This window comes from Tupaia chinensis, unplaced genomic scaffold (assembly GCF_000334495.1).
Source record: "Tupaia chinensis unplaced genomic scaffold, TupChi_1.0 Scaffold000088_1, whole genome shotgun sequence".
Classification (NCBI taxonomy): domain Eukaryota; kingdom Metazoa; phylum Chordata; class Mammalia; order Scandentia; family Tupaiidae; genus Tupaia; species Tupaia belangeri.
The window spans coordinates 859,477-873,504 of record NW_006159550.1 but is presented as its reverse complement, the minus strand read 5'-3'; the positions used below and the strand labels follow the sequence as shown (position 1 = coordinate 873,504).

The 14,028-nt window shown below is 43.7% G+C and overlaps 1 protein-coding gene across 1 annotated transcript in view; it reads right to left on the bottom strand.

Moving 5' to 3' along the window:
• Window positions 1-14,028, bottom strand: part of GLI3 (GLI family zinc finger 3) — a 341,317-nt gene that overhangs the window by 302,773 nt on the left and 24,516 nt on the right. The window lies entirely within an intron of this gene.

Sequence of the window (14,028 nt, the reverse complement as noted above, 5' to 3'; positions counted from 1 at the left end):
CCACCTGGAATTGTTTTTGATTCAACAAAATGATGCTGTATTTTGACCTCAACAAAATCTTGAGTGGCTTTCAATCCAAGATGGACCCATCCGTGGGATTTATACAGCTTAATGCAGACAGAACTGTAAATTTCCCATTCTAAATTTAGGTTATATTAATCTATTCCTCTCAAGTTCCTCTTATGTATATCACATCTTTCCTGTTATTTTACATTCATCTAAATTCCTGGTGATCTTAAAGTGAATGTCATGGAGACAGACTATTAAGGTGGAAAGCTTTCTTGGTATGACACAACTCCATTTAAAAAAAAAAAGATTTATTTATTTATTTTTATTTTTTATTATTTTTTAATTCACCAGAGAGAGACAGAGAAAGAGGGAAAGTAAGAAAGCTACCAGGTCTGGTACTCGAACCATAGTCAACCATGTGGGAATCCAGCACCTTAATCACATCATCTGCTAGCCCAAGTCCCTCATTTTCAGAGATCAAGAGATGTGCAAACAGAACCTTCCGAATCCTTAATATGCAGCCCTACCAAGTCAGCTGGATCACCACAGTGGTTAGCATGTCACATCCTGTATGACTCAGTTTCACGTTCCCCAGCACTGGGATTGTTTCTTCCTATAGATAACCATTCCTTCAAAGTGCAATTCTCAGGATCAGCAGGTGGCATAGTGGTTAAGGAGCTGAACTCTTGAACGCCATCGACCTTGGTTCAAGTCCCAGACCAAGCAGCTTGAAACTCAAGTGCAAGAGTGTGCATGCCCAAAATCCTGAGAGGAGAAAGGAAGGGAAGGGATTGTGGTGTGGCCATTTTCCCTCAGGCGGGGGGAGGGGTTGGTTTCTCACTTTCTGTTGCTCTGCCTCTCCAGTGACCTCAGGAGCGCAATACCAAATGTCTCTAAAACAAAATACTAATAATAAAACAAAGTGCAATCCTCATTATTCCACCAATGTTTACCCAGAGAAAGATCCAAAACCCACCTGTAGATGACAGCATCTGGTATATACCAGGTCACTGTCTCTTTAATAACTTGAAAAAAGGAGGGGCTGACAGGTGGCATGATGGTTAAGAGTGCTGGACTCCCACACGGCTGACCATGGTCAGAGTCCTGGACCTGGTGGCTTGCTTTATCGCTTTCTCTCTCTCGCTTTCTCTTTTTCTCTCTTTGTCTCTCTCTCTCTGGTCAAATTAAAATAAATAAATTAAACAATACTCCAAACAAACAAACAAAAAGAACCTGAAAAAAGGAGGGCATTGACCCATATGCCCGTAAAGTATCGCATAAAATAATTCCAAGGGGCTCACCCACTTTATGAAGCCAATCCATAAGTGTCAAGGGTGAACTGCAGGGTGAGTCTCCCTGCAGGAGAAGATGGTTCATTTGGGGCCGACCCCACAGCACAGTGGTAAATAAAGCAGCATGCCAGAGGGCCAGATGTCATATAGCTGACCACGAATCAAGTCCCAGCCCAGAAGCTTAAAACACAGGCTGGGCACATGTGCATGTGTGCTCAAAATCCCGACGGGAAGAAGAAGAGAGAGGAGTGCAGTATGGCCACACGAGGGGATGCGAGGAGGTGCCGTCTCTCTCCGTGTCTGGCAAGCACACACATTACCGAGCAATTAAAACTTAAAGAAAAAAGTTTAAGTAGGAGGAGGGTCATTCCTTTTGGATACCATACTGGTTTTGAGGTAGCTGCCACCTTGGTCAGCCACACTAGTTTCTTTTTTTTTTTAAAGAGAGGCTTTTTTTTTTTTTTTTTTTTTTTTTTTTATAGTTTTTTTTTTTTTTTTTTTTTTTTTGCTATAGGGCATGTGCACTTGCCAGAAAGACAGAGACAGATATAGAAAGCAAGAAATCACCCTCCAGGGGGAATGGCCAAGCCGCAATCCTTTCTCCTCCATTCTCCTCTCGGGATCTTGGGCACACATGCACACACGCCCAGTGTGAGTTTAAGCCATTGGCTCCAAGACTCAAACCGCGGTCGACTATATGGGAGTTCAGCGACATAGCCATTATGCTAACTGCTGGTTCCGCTAATACTCATTTCTTTATGAACATAGTTTTTCTCCTTGGGCCTGGCAGGTGGCATGGTGGTTAAGGCACTGGACTCCAACACAGCCAACCATGGTTCAAATCCTGGACCTGGAGGCTTGCTTTCTTATTTTCCTTCTATCTTTCTCTCTCACTCTTTCTCTCTCTGGTCAAATTAAACAACAACAATAATAATTTTTTTTTCTAAAAAAAGAGTTTTTCTCTCTTACAACTTACTTCCAACCCTCAACTATTTAAAAGAGTAGTAAACAAAATGAATATACTTTTAAATAAAATATTTTTTAAAAGATAATGGGAGTTATACACTGTCTTCTTTTTGTTTTAAGAATTATTTCACTTTATCCATTTATTTATTTATTTTAATTTGACCAGAGAGGGACAGAGTGAGACAGAGAGAGAGAGAGAGAGAGAGAGAAAGTGAGATAGCAAGCCGCCAGGTCTGAGACTCGAACCGTGATCAGTCATGTAGGAGTCCAGGGCCCCTAACCATGCCACCTGCTGGCCCCCACACTGTTTTAAATTCACTTACTCTTTCATGAGAAAGAGACAAACAGAAACATAGACAGAAAGAACTCCAACACGGTCTTGACATCTTGACCCACCTCCAGTCTCACTCCCAGAGCTCAGGGAAGTGCAGAGCTCATGTGTTCATGGATGGTCGTGGGTAAGTACCCCAGACCTTTCCCATGTGGTCCAGCTGCTTTGCCACGGTGCCACCATGTGGTCCTGCACACTGCCTTCTTATCCGTCTTTCCTTATACTCTATTGTTGCAGAGAACTAAGGTAACTATCTTGCAGACATCCAAATGGAAGCCTGGCAACAAGTACATACAGCCCATGTTCCCCACTAGAGCCCAAAAGACGACCTCAGAGGAGCACACCGCATGCTCAGCTGACAGTTGTGACCACAAACAGGCACCAGAGACATTGTTCTGCTTACCACTGATACCAGCACTCTTGTATTTCCTAGCCTCTTCAATATTTGCATTCCCCGAGTTCACTCGTTAAGTATGCTGACGCTTGTGCGTGAGTGTATGTGACTATAGATGATGGACAGACAGACTAACAGATGGTCACAAGCCATCTATTATTTTTCCAATTCACCCAGTTTGTTGGGTCAAACTAATGGATGAAACTATTACAATTCTGTATGAAACTAATCAAAGAAAGTGCTTTGAATTTATGAAAAAACGTTTCTCATTTAGGATGGTAGCTATTTTTTCAAACCTGATTCCTTTTAATTGCGGAAAAGAGCCCAAAGGCTTTGTCAAGGGGCACATGTTTTCTATAAATCAAAACATAAATAAATGTGAGATTGTTTCACTGGCATACATATGGTTTTAGCTAAGTAAACTCTATTTATAAAACTCTGTTAGCCTACACAGGAACTGCTGTCAACATTTATAGGAAAGAAACTTTTCTGCTGTTCTGAAACTTGCCAGGATTTGAAAACAAGCCTAGAAACATCAGGGTTTTTTTAGAAGACCGATGTGATCTAAACTTGATGTGAAATGGGCGTGTGTGTGTGTGTGTTTTCTAGTTTTTAAATGCTTGGGAAAAAAACCTTCAACTGAATATTAGATTCAAATTTTATCCAACCTTGCTGGAAACATGCCAGTGTTCTATTCTTTCTGGAAGTTCTTTTTTTTGGTTATAAGCAAGGGTCTCCGATTATTTTTCTAATCACTGTCAATAGAACATGGGTTTTGGGGCCAGCAGGTGGCGTAACAGTTAAAGGCGGTGGACTACATGGCCAACCAAGGTTCAAGTCTCAGACTTGGCTGCCTGCTTTCTCACTTTCTCTCTCTCGCTCTGGTGAGAGCACATGCCCTATAGAAAAATTCAAATAATAATAATAAATTCATTAATTAAATAATTCTTGGGGACCACCACGTAGCATGATGGTTAAGGCACTGAACACCCCCACATGGTGGACCACGGTTCGAGTCCTAGACTTGGCGGCTTGCTTTCTTACTTTCCCTCTCTCTCTTGGTGTGTGTGTCTCTCTCTGGTCAAATGAAAATAAATGAATGAATAACAAAAATTAAATAAATAATCATTTTTAAAAGTTTTATCTGTATATACTTTAAAAATAAAGAAATAATTCTCTAAGAAAAAAAAGAACATGGGCTTCTTTGACATCCACGAAGGCTTAGCATTCATAACTGCCACACTGCTTTTCCAAAGGCTCACTTGCATGACCTCTTGATATACTCACTGTTACTACAAACTCAGAGAGAAACTGTCAAAATGAAGTTTCTCTGAAAGAAATTAGCCGGAAGCAAGCACAAAACAAGACTCCTTGACAATCAGACTATGAAAGATAACAACAACCTTAATCGTAATTTATATTCTCCATTTTCCATTCAACTTTTCTTTTGTGGGCATTCCAAAAGAGAATTTTTTCCCAACGCTCTTGCAATCAATCCCTACTCTATATGGATCTAAGACAGTGGTCACGGTGTAGTCACAAACAGGTCCAGAAAGAGATCTCTCTCTCTCTCTCATTTTGTAATTATTTTCTTTCAAGTTGCATCTTCCCCAGTTGGAAGATTAGTCATCTCCAGGCACGAACTGCATTTGTTTTCAAAGACAAATATCCACACAGAAATCAGGCATCCCTTGAATGGCAAGGAGAAAATATCAGGCAGTTCCATAAAATAACTCAAAGTATTTCGAAATCTGCGTACAAAACACCTAAATTTCCAGGTTAATAAAACATTCAAATATATTTAAAGATGACCTAACTCGCAATTATCTGTATTCAGTCAAAGTGCTTTGGACACATCATAAATGTTTTCATTTCTACGTATTTGTCCCAGCTTATAAATGGAATTCCAAAATCCTTAACTCGGTTTACATAGAGAGCTCTATTTCTTTGTGGTATATTTAAAGGTGAAGGTTGCTCATAAAGTGTAACCATTATTCCAATGACCTTAAAAAACAGTCATAGATACATCAAGAAGAAAAATACAATACGTTCTGTGTGTTCATTTGTGCAATTTTGCTGATTAAGAGCTGGCTGTTCTAATGGTAGACACTGATGAATCTGAAATTAGAAGGAGAGGCTGGATTCTCCAGAACTCCTGTTCCTAATCAATCACCAGAGATCAGTGACATCATTAGCGCCTTTGATCACAGCTCCTCTTTCAAGCTCAGTTGGGACTGGATTGATCCTTGCTGGCAGAGAATGGAGAAACACCTAGGAATACAATTTACCGTGAAACACGAGAAGTCAGTCTTCAGCATCCCTTCCCCTCCTTTGGGAGAGACAGAAAGCGCATTCCAGAGCAGCCCAACACCGAACAATGGAGTCACCCCATTAAATCCAAGCCTAATTCCAGTCTTACCAGGAGTTCCAAAGCACTTTAAGAGAGGAAGAGCCTCTAAGCTGCTTTTCTTTCAAAGAACCCTACTTTGGTCTTCCTTAACCAACACAGCTATTGGGGACAAGCCCCAAATCCCTTTACCACAGGGGAAGGGAATGAGTCTGGGGTGGTTTGTGTGTGTGTGTGTGTGTGTGTGTAATTTTCTTTCTTATTTTTCCCATGAAGATCAACGATGCAGAGCTTCTCCTTCTACCTCCGAACTGCATTTAATGAAAGCAGTAATCATTTTAAAAACAAACGTTGTTTAAATTTTACTTTAAATTTCTAAAAAAGTTTATTTAATAAAACTGCAAGTCACCCCACATGGGCCCAAACGAAAGCCCCCGAACATAATGTTGGCTTCTACGATTTCAAAACACTTGGACCGCAGTCCCTCCGAAGGCACCCAACTGCAGTGGCCACTATGGGAAGGAAAAGTTCTAACTGACCTTTACTCCTCCACTGCGGTTGTCGCTGGGCTTGTCCCCTCCTTGTTTGTAATACCAGGCTAATTGAGCTTCCGGGCAGTGGTGGAATGTAGTTTATTATCTCCCTCATCAGGTGATCAATGATTTCATTAATAAGACAGATAACAAAACTGTCATATCATCGACACTGTTATGAAAGATGATCCTGGCTCCTCGCTCCATTTTCCAAGGTCCGGGGTTCTCTGTGGCAGCTCTGAGTCCATTCAATATTTTCCACAGACAGAGAAAAGTGAAAATCCATTTTGAAACCAATTTCAATTAGGACCCAGAAGCTGTTATCACAGGTGTCGCAGAATGGGCCCGTAAGTGGAAATGTCGCCTATCCATTCTGAAATGAAACCTTATCAGGGGCTACAAAGATGGCTGGGGACAGCCTATCTGTAAATTACTTTTCGTCCTGTGTTAACTCAACCTTAGTTCTGTCATATGGAATTCTTTCCATCCACTAGCAATAATCTAATGACTAACTAGACACAGCACCCAAACGGTTCTGGGCGGGCAGGGCTGTCCCCTTCCGGATGGGCACAAATGCAAACACATTCAGGGCCGCAGGCCCGCGAAGGGACAGGCATGCTTGAAATGATAGAGCGAAAAGTTTATTATGGGAAATCAAAGGCGCGCGTCTCCACCCATTGCATTCCTGGTGATTTTTCAATTGCAAACTCCAAGGCCCCGCTATTTCATTAATGCAGCACCCAAGTCGTGAGCCTTTTCTCTCACATCTTTCAGTCTCCTTTTAGCAAATTATCCCATGACGGCGGATTTATTCAGTCAAAGACCTCGGACTTTGAGAGGCAACAAAAGAATCAAGAGACTTTCTGGTCCACCTGCCTGGCGAATGATGAGGCAGGGAAAAGTCTCCCCCAGAGAAACCAATCAAACTATTGTGTGGCACAGTCAGACCTTTTCAACTGTCAAGCCAGAGAGCAGGGAAGGAGATGAAAGGACGCAGGATGAGGCTACCATTTACGGAACCATGTGGGAATGGTCTCCGAAGATTTAATAATTGGGATGGAACTCAACTTTCTACAACTAAAGGAAAAAAGACAAAAAGAAAGAAAGAGACCAAGAAGAGGAGAGAGCCAGAGAAAAAGAAAATAGAGCCCGGCAGAGAAAAATGACAGCATAAGTTGGACTAGGAATAACTTCTACATAAAAATCTCCCCTACCTGAGAAAAAGTCCTCTCTACAAAAGCCAAGAGAAAGGAAAACGGAAAAGGGGGAAAGAACATCTAAGGATGCCTTTGTTATGTTTTCCCCACGTTGTAAGGACATCAAGTGTTCACATTCTAATTTCCTCACACAATTAACTCAAAGTGACAAAAACAACAACAAAAACTGCCTTGTGGTTTGAAACACAAAAGAGAATTTAAAACTGGCCTACAAGGTACATTTTGGACACTCGAAACACACTCAAACTGGCAGGGACACTAGGCTATGTATTTCAGAGCCGTTTTCAAGAACACTTTAGTTCTACCACAAATTCAACATGAGACATTTAAATAGAAGGGAAAATGTGGGGGACGGCTAGTGGCATTGTGGTTTAGGGCCCTGGACTCCCACATGACTGACCACAGTTCAAGTCCCAGACCTGTCGGCTTGCTTTCTCACTTTCCCTCTCTCTCTGTCTCTCTCTGGTCAAATTAAAATAAATAAAGATAAATAAAAAAGTCTTACAAAAAAAAAAAAGGGGGGGGGGGATGCTAAAAGTAAATATTGCTGAAGCCAGCAAGTTGCACGGAAGTTAAGGCATTTGATTCCACGTGTCCAGCTGCACCGTTCAGGTCCCGGACCCGGCTGCTTGAAAATCACGCTGAGTACATGTGTGTGCATGCCCAAAATCCTGAGAAGAGAATGAAGGAAAAGGGACTGCAGTATGGCCATCCTCTCTTGTGTGTGTGTGTGGGGGGGAGTGATTTCTCACTTTCCCTCTTTTTCTCACTCTATCTGGCGGGTGCACATGCCCTATAGCAAAAACTGGAAGAAAAAAAAAAAGTATTATTAACAGGACCTTAAAAATCATGAACTTGAAAAAAAATAAATACCCATGAAATAAATACAATATTAAGCAGCTACTGCTGCAGTACGAAGTCTTCTACTACCTCTGTTCACACAGTAGGGACCACTATGCTGACTGAGAACACAGTATTTGTCCAAAAGGGGAGGAGAGGCTGGATTTCCTCTGTGTCTCCATAGTGGTGGTGACTCCACCACCCCACGGGACTTCATACCTCAAGAGTTGAGTGTCATCGTATGTACGTTTTTAAAAATAAACAGACGCTGCAGCAGATGCACTTGGGAACACTCCCATGTAAACAGGTAACAGGAGGTTTTTCACGTTTACCATCACCCAGGCTCCTGCGGCTGCCTGGAAATGTGAGGCCTGCCCGACCTTGGGGTCGGAGGTGCAGGTGGTAAAGGGCACCAGCTATTTCCCCAGAGGGAGCTTTTCCTCCCACAGTCACTGTTTGCCCCTGGAGCTTCCACCTCTTCACAGTTGTTTCTGATTCTGAGCAGTTTCTGGAAACTGGAAATACCACAACGCTTGATCACAAGAAATCGAAGGCAAACCAAAACGTTCCACAAGCAACACACATCGCTATAGCTCCATTTTCCTCCCTCGTGTGGAAAACACAAAATGGCCTGATATTTAGTCCTGATTATCTGGGCATTCGGAATTCTTTTTTTTTTTTTTTTTTGAGAGGTTTTTACTATAGGGCACGTGCGTTCACCAGAAAGACAGAGAGACAGAGAGACAGAGAGATAGAAAGCGAGAAATCACCCCACGGCCCGGGGGATGGCCACACCACAATCCCTTCTCCTCCTTTCTCCTCTCAGAATCTTGGGCACACACGTACATACGCCTGGCATGAGTTTAAGCCACCAGGTCTGGGTCTCAAACTGCGGTAGACTACATGGCAGCCCAGCGACATAGCCATTATGCCAACTGCTGGTCCCTTTAAGAGAGATTTTTGCTATAGGGCACATGTGCTCACCAGAGAGAAAGAAAACAAGAAATCACTCCCCAGGGGGATGACCACACTACAGCCCCTTCTCCTCCGTTCTCCTCTCAAGATTTTGGACACGCACGCACACACGCCTGGCATGAGTTTTAAGTTGCCCAGTCCAGGACTCAAACCATGGTCAACAATGTGGGAGTTCAGCGACGTAACCCTTATGCCATCTACTGGTCCCAGGACTTGTTCTTTTAGAGGCCAAATCCAACAGTTTTGTAACAGACGAAGACAGAGCCTAGCTACTGAGAAAGCATCTTAGGACACAATTGCTGGTTTTGTACAATAACTTCAGTGGCTATTTATAATGAAAAATAAACCCTAAAAGCCTCGTTCATTCAAACTTGTGCCCATTTCAGGACCCTCGAGTTCGGGTATTATTGCCTGATCCCAGCTCCCCCCTTCTCCTGGCCTCTCCCTTCTCGGGTGGTGTATGATGGCCCCCACCTCTTACGTTTTCTATGAGCCAATACTGGATGAGTACCCCTTATTTAAAATGCTTGGGACCAAAAGTGTTTCAGATCTTTTCGGATTTGGGAATACTGACATATACATAATGAAGTATCTTGGGGATAGGACCCAAATCTAAACACAAAAGTCATTCCTGTTTCCTACGTACTGTATAAACATGGCCTGAAGGCCATTTCATAAGACGTTTCTTGTACGGCCGCATTCTGACTGACACCTATCACGTCGGACCAGGTGTGGAATGTTTTGCTTGTGCTGTCAAGTCGGTGCTCAAAAACATTCCCGATTTTGGAGCCCTGTGGATTTCAGATGTTCCGATTAGGGGTGCTCAGCCTGTACCTTCTAATTCTCTCAATCAGATGAAAGCTTAACCATTCACAGGTTAGTGGCAAATGATGTGCTGAAAGGAGTGAGATGAGATGTATCAATCGAGAATTATATCCGAAGAGCCCGGCATGTCGGGTACTCTGGATGCCTGTCCCACTGTCCCAAAGTTCGGGCAGGCCAGTGCTGTGCTTTGTGGGGTCGTTCAGTATCTCAAAGCACAAAAACACCGAGTGGTGGCATGGGATGCTGGGGAGCTGCCAAACCCAGTGCTACTCTCAAGAAATTTAACTAGGGACCAGCAGTTAGCAAAACAGCTATGTCGCTGGACTCCCATGTAGCTGACCGTGGGTCTAGTCCCGGACCCGGTGGCTTAAACTCACGCCAGGCGCCTGTGCGTGACGCCCAAGATCCTGAGAGGAGAATGGAGAAGGGATTGCGGCGTGGCCATCTCCCCTCAGGGGTGATTTCTCGCCTTCTGTCTCTTTCTCTCTTTCTGGTGCGCACACCCGCCCTATAGCAAAAACCTATCCAAAAAGAAAAAGAAATTTAACTAAAATGTATAAACGAAGTCTTATGGAGGGAAAAGGGAAGGAGGAGAAGAGAAAGCTGGTGGAACACCCAGGATTTCAGGGCAGTGAAACTCTTCACGTGACACCTGCACGGGGGGTACGTGGCACTGTGTATTTACGCAGCCTGGAGCCCTCTACAACGCAGTCAGCCCCGGTGAGAACAATGGACTTTACTTAGTAATAATATATCCATACTGATTCATCAACTGTCTGGGCCAGCAGGTGGCATGGCGGTGAAGGTGCTGGTCTCCCACATGGTTAATCATGGTTCAAGTCCTGGACCTAGAGGCTTGCTTTCTCACTCTGCCCCTCTCTGTCTTTCTCTCTCTGTGTGTTTCTTTCTGGTCAAACTGAACAATAAATAAAAATTTTAAAAGTATGTAACAAATGTATCACACTTACACAAGATATTAATAATAGGGGAAACCATGAGGGAGGAGGAACAGGGGTGTATGGGAGCTCTCTGTACTTTCTGCTCAATTCTCTGTTCTGTAAACCTAAAACTGCCCTAAAATATAGTCTTTGTGGCTAAGCCAACAGCACAGTGGCTAAAAGAGCTGGATCTCAAATGGCCAGCCAGTTTAAATCCAGGCCGACAGCTAGAAAAACATGCAGGGCACGTAAGTGCAGCATGCTCAAAATCCTGACAGGAAGAAGGCATGGAGGAAAAGGCAATGTGGCATGTACACGCCCAACTGGGGGAGGTCCTCTCTCTGTCTCTGTGTCTCTCTCAGGAATACATGTGTCCTCTGGTAATTATAATAAATAAATAAACACAAAGTCTATTCATTAACCTAATACTGACCTTTTTTAATGCAATAAAAAAAGGTGTTACTAGAACCAGCAGGTGGCATAGTGGTTGAGGCTCTAGACTCCCACATGGCCTACCACAGTTCAAGTCTCAGACCTGGCAGCTTGCTTTCTCACTTTCTCTTTCTCTCTCTGGTCAAATTTGAAAAATAAATAAATAAATAAATAAAATGGCATAAGTGTTATTGGGGCCAGCAGGTGGCATGGTGGTTGGGGCACTGAACTTGCACGTAGCTGACAACAGTTCGAATCTAGACCTAGCAGCTTGCTTTCTCACTTCCTCCCTCTCCCTCTTTCTCTCTCTCGTGAGTGCACATGCTCTATAGCAAATTAAAGTAATAAATAAATAGGGACCAGCAATTGGCATAATGGCCATGTCGCTGGACTTCCATGTACTCGACCATGGTTCGAGTCCCAGACCCGGTGGCTTAAAAATCACACCAGGTACGTGTGCATGAGTGCCCAAGATCCCAAGAGGAGAACCAAAGCGAAGGGACTGCAGCATGGCCATCCCCCCTCCGGGAGGGGGGGTGATTTCTTGCTTTCTGTCTCTCTGTCTCTCTCTTTCTGGTGAGCGCATGCACCCTATAGCAAAAACCTCTCAAAAAAAAAAAAAGGCAATAAATAAAATTAAATTAATTACTTTAAAAGAAAGATGCTACTAGATAGTTCCCAAAAGGATATTATGCATATTAAAATGAAAAAATAAAAAAGAGGAGGATGGATGACAGACTCACACTTGAGAAGAATGTACACATCTGAGCTGAACACTCATTCATGCCATGGAGAAGCACATGAAAGGCATAAATTTGGGGATGGGGCAGTAGAGTGGTCTCACGTCAGATTGGACAGGGAGACTGGAGCCAAAGTTTGAAAGATATCTAAATATTAGGTTACAGGCTTTAAGCTTTATTCTGTAAGTAGCTGGGAGTCACTGAAGATTCCAGAGCATAGGTGTGTATGTATACACAGAACCAGAACAAGACCAAGGTGGCAGGAGCATTTCTCATGCGAGAGGAGAGTGGCTACCCAAGAACAAATGACGCGACAAAACCCGTCCAAACTGTGTAGCACGAATGCATGAGAGCTGAAATCACACAGTGCAGCAGGATGGCCTGAGGGGACAGGGGTGAATAGTCGGAGAAGACATTCTAACAGGACCTTAAAACAGGAGAGGAGGGTCACAGGCAATGGTTTGGTTGACTTCAAGCCTGGGTGACCGCAGGAAAGGTGATATACTTAGCCAAAATAAAGAATCCAGTGGGAGCCAGAGCCCAAGGATATCTGAGCTGGGAGCCCAAGACAGTCAGGGCTCTTAACAGAATCAGATTAGTCATCACGGTTTGATGGCTTAAAACATGCACGCTCTTTCAAAAGAATAAAATCTAACTCGAATCCAGTAGACTCCACCCTACAAATGGGGATCAACGTGAAATGCAACAGCTCACCTCAGAAAAAGCACCAAGGAAAGAAATGTCTGTCTGCTGCTTCTAATGCACTGACGCTCGTTTTCCAAGTTAAAGAAGGCAAGACACATCTTCATAAAATGGTCTTCCTTATTTTCCGATTTAAGAAGGTATTTAGAGGGAAGGTACCAAAACTCTGTATTTCTCATCCATCCTTCCGCAAGGCGTGCAAATCCGGTCACATCTGGGATTTGGGAAACAACCTGAGCTATTTTTCAGTCATCTGCGTCCAGCAAATTCCTGTTGCCAAACATTTTTCCCCTGAATTTGAAAACCTATGTGTATTTTCAAGACAAGACAATCCTTTTGTTTTAGACTCACGACATTTAATTCATCAACATGGTTCACCCTAACAGCAATGGCAGCCATCTGCAGACTCTGGTTCACAGCACGGTACAGGCAACGCTTCCCCTAATCTTCCGGAGAGTCTTGGAAATAGACCTAATTGTTATCCCGCTAAACCGATGAGGAAACTGAGACACTGAGAAGTTTCTCCTTTTTTTTAGAGAGAGATATTTTTGCTATAGGGCACGTGTGTTCACAGAGAGACAGAAAACAAGAAATCAGCACCCAGGGTGGGGAGGATGGCCATGACACGATCCCTTCTGCTCCATTCTCCTCTCAGGATTTTGGGCGGGCACGCGCGCGCGCGCACACACACACACACACACACACACACACACGAATCTAAATGGTCGGGTCCGGGATTCGAATAGCAGTCAACTACGTGAGAGTCCAGCAATGTAACCATTATGCCATCTGCTGGTCCCAACACTGAAGAGTTAATTTGCCCATCCGCACAGATAGCCCTTCACGTTACCAAAACTCACCCCAAGCTTTCAGTTTTCAAAACCTGTGTGTTTCTAAACAATACCCTGTAATTTGTAAACCATTTTACCGTAAAGTCCTTCCCATCCACCCGTCATGTGTCAGGAAATGGGATGTGGCAAACGAAAAAGGGGTTGGACATCTAAAAGGAAAAGAAACCTAACACACAATCTACAGTGTAGCGGATGTAAACTGCCTGCCCGCTCCTAAACGGAATCAGGCACACTGGCCCAAATAAAGGCCAAGGAGGGAGCCAGCAGGTGGTGTGGTGGTTAAGGTGCTAGACTCCCACACAGCCAGCTATGGTTTGAGTCCCAGACCAACAGCTAGAAAATCATGCCAGGCACATGTGCCCAAAATCCCAAGAGGAGAATGGGAGAGAAGGGACTGTGGCACGGCCATCCCGTCTGGGGGTTGATTTCTTACTTTCTGTCTCTGTGTCTCTGGTAAGCACATATACCCCTACTTTCCATCTGTGTCTCTGGTAAGCACATATACCCCTACTTTCCATCTGTGTCTCTGGTAAGCACATATACCCCTACTTTCCATCTGTGTCTCTGGTAAGCACATATACCCCATGGCAAAAAAACTTAAAAAAGAAGGCGGGGGGGGGGGGGGGGGGAGGGGGG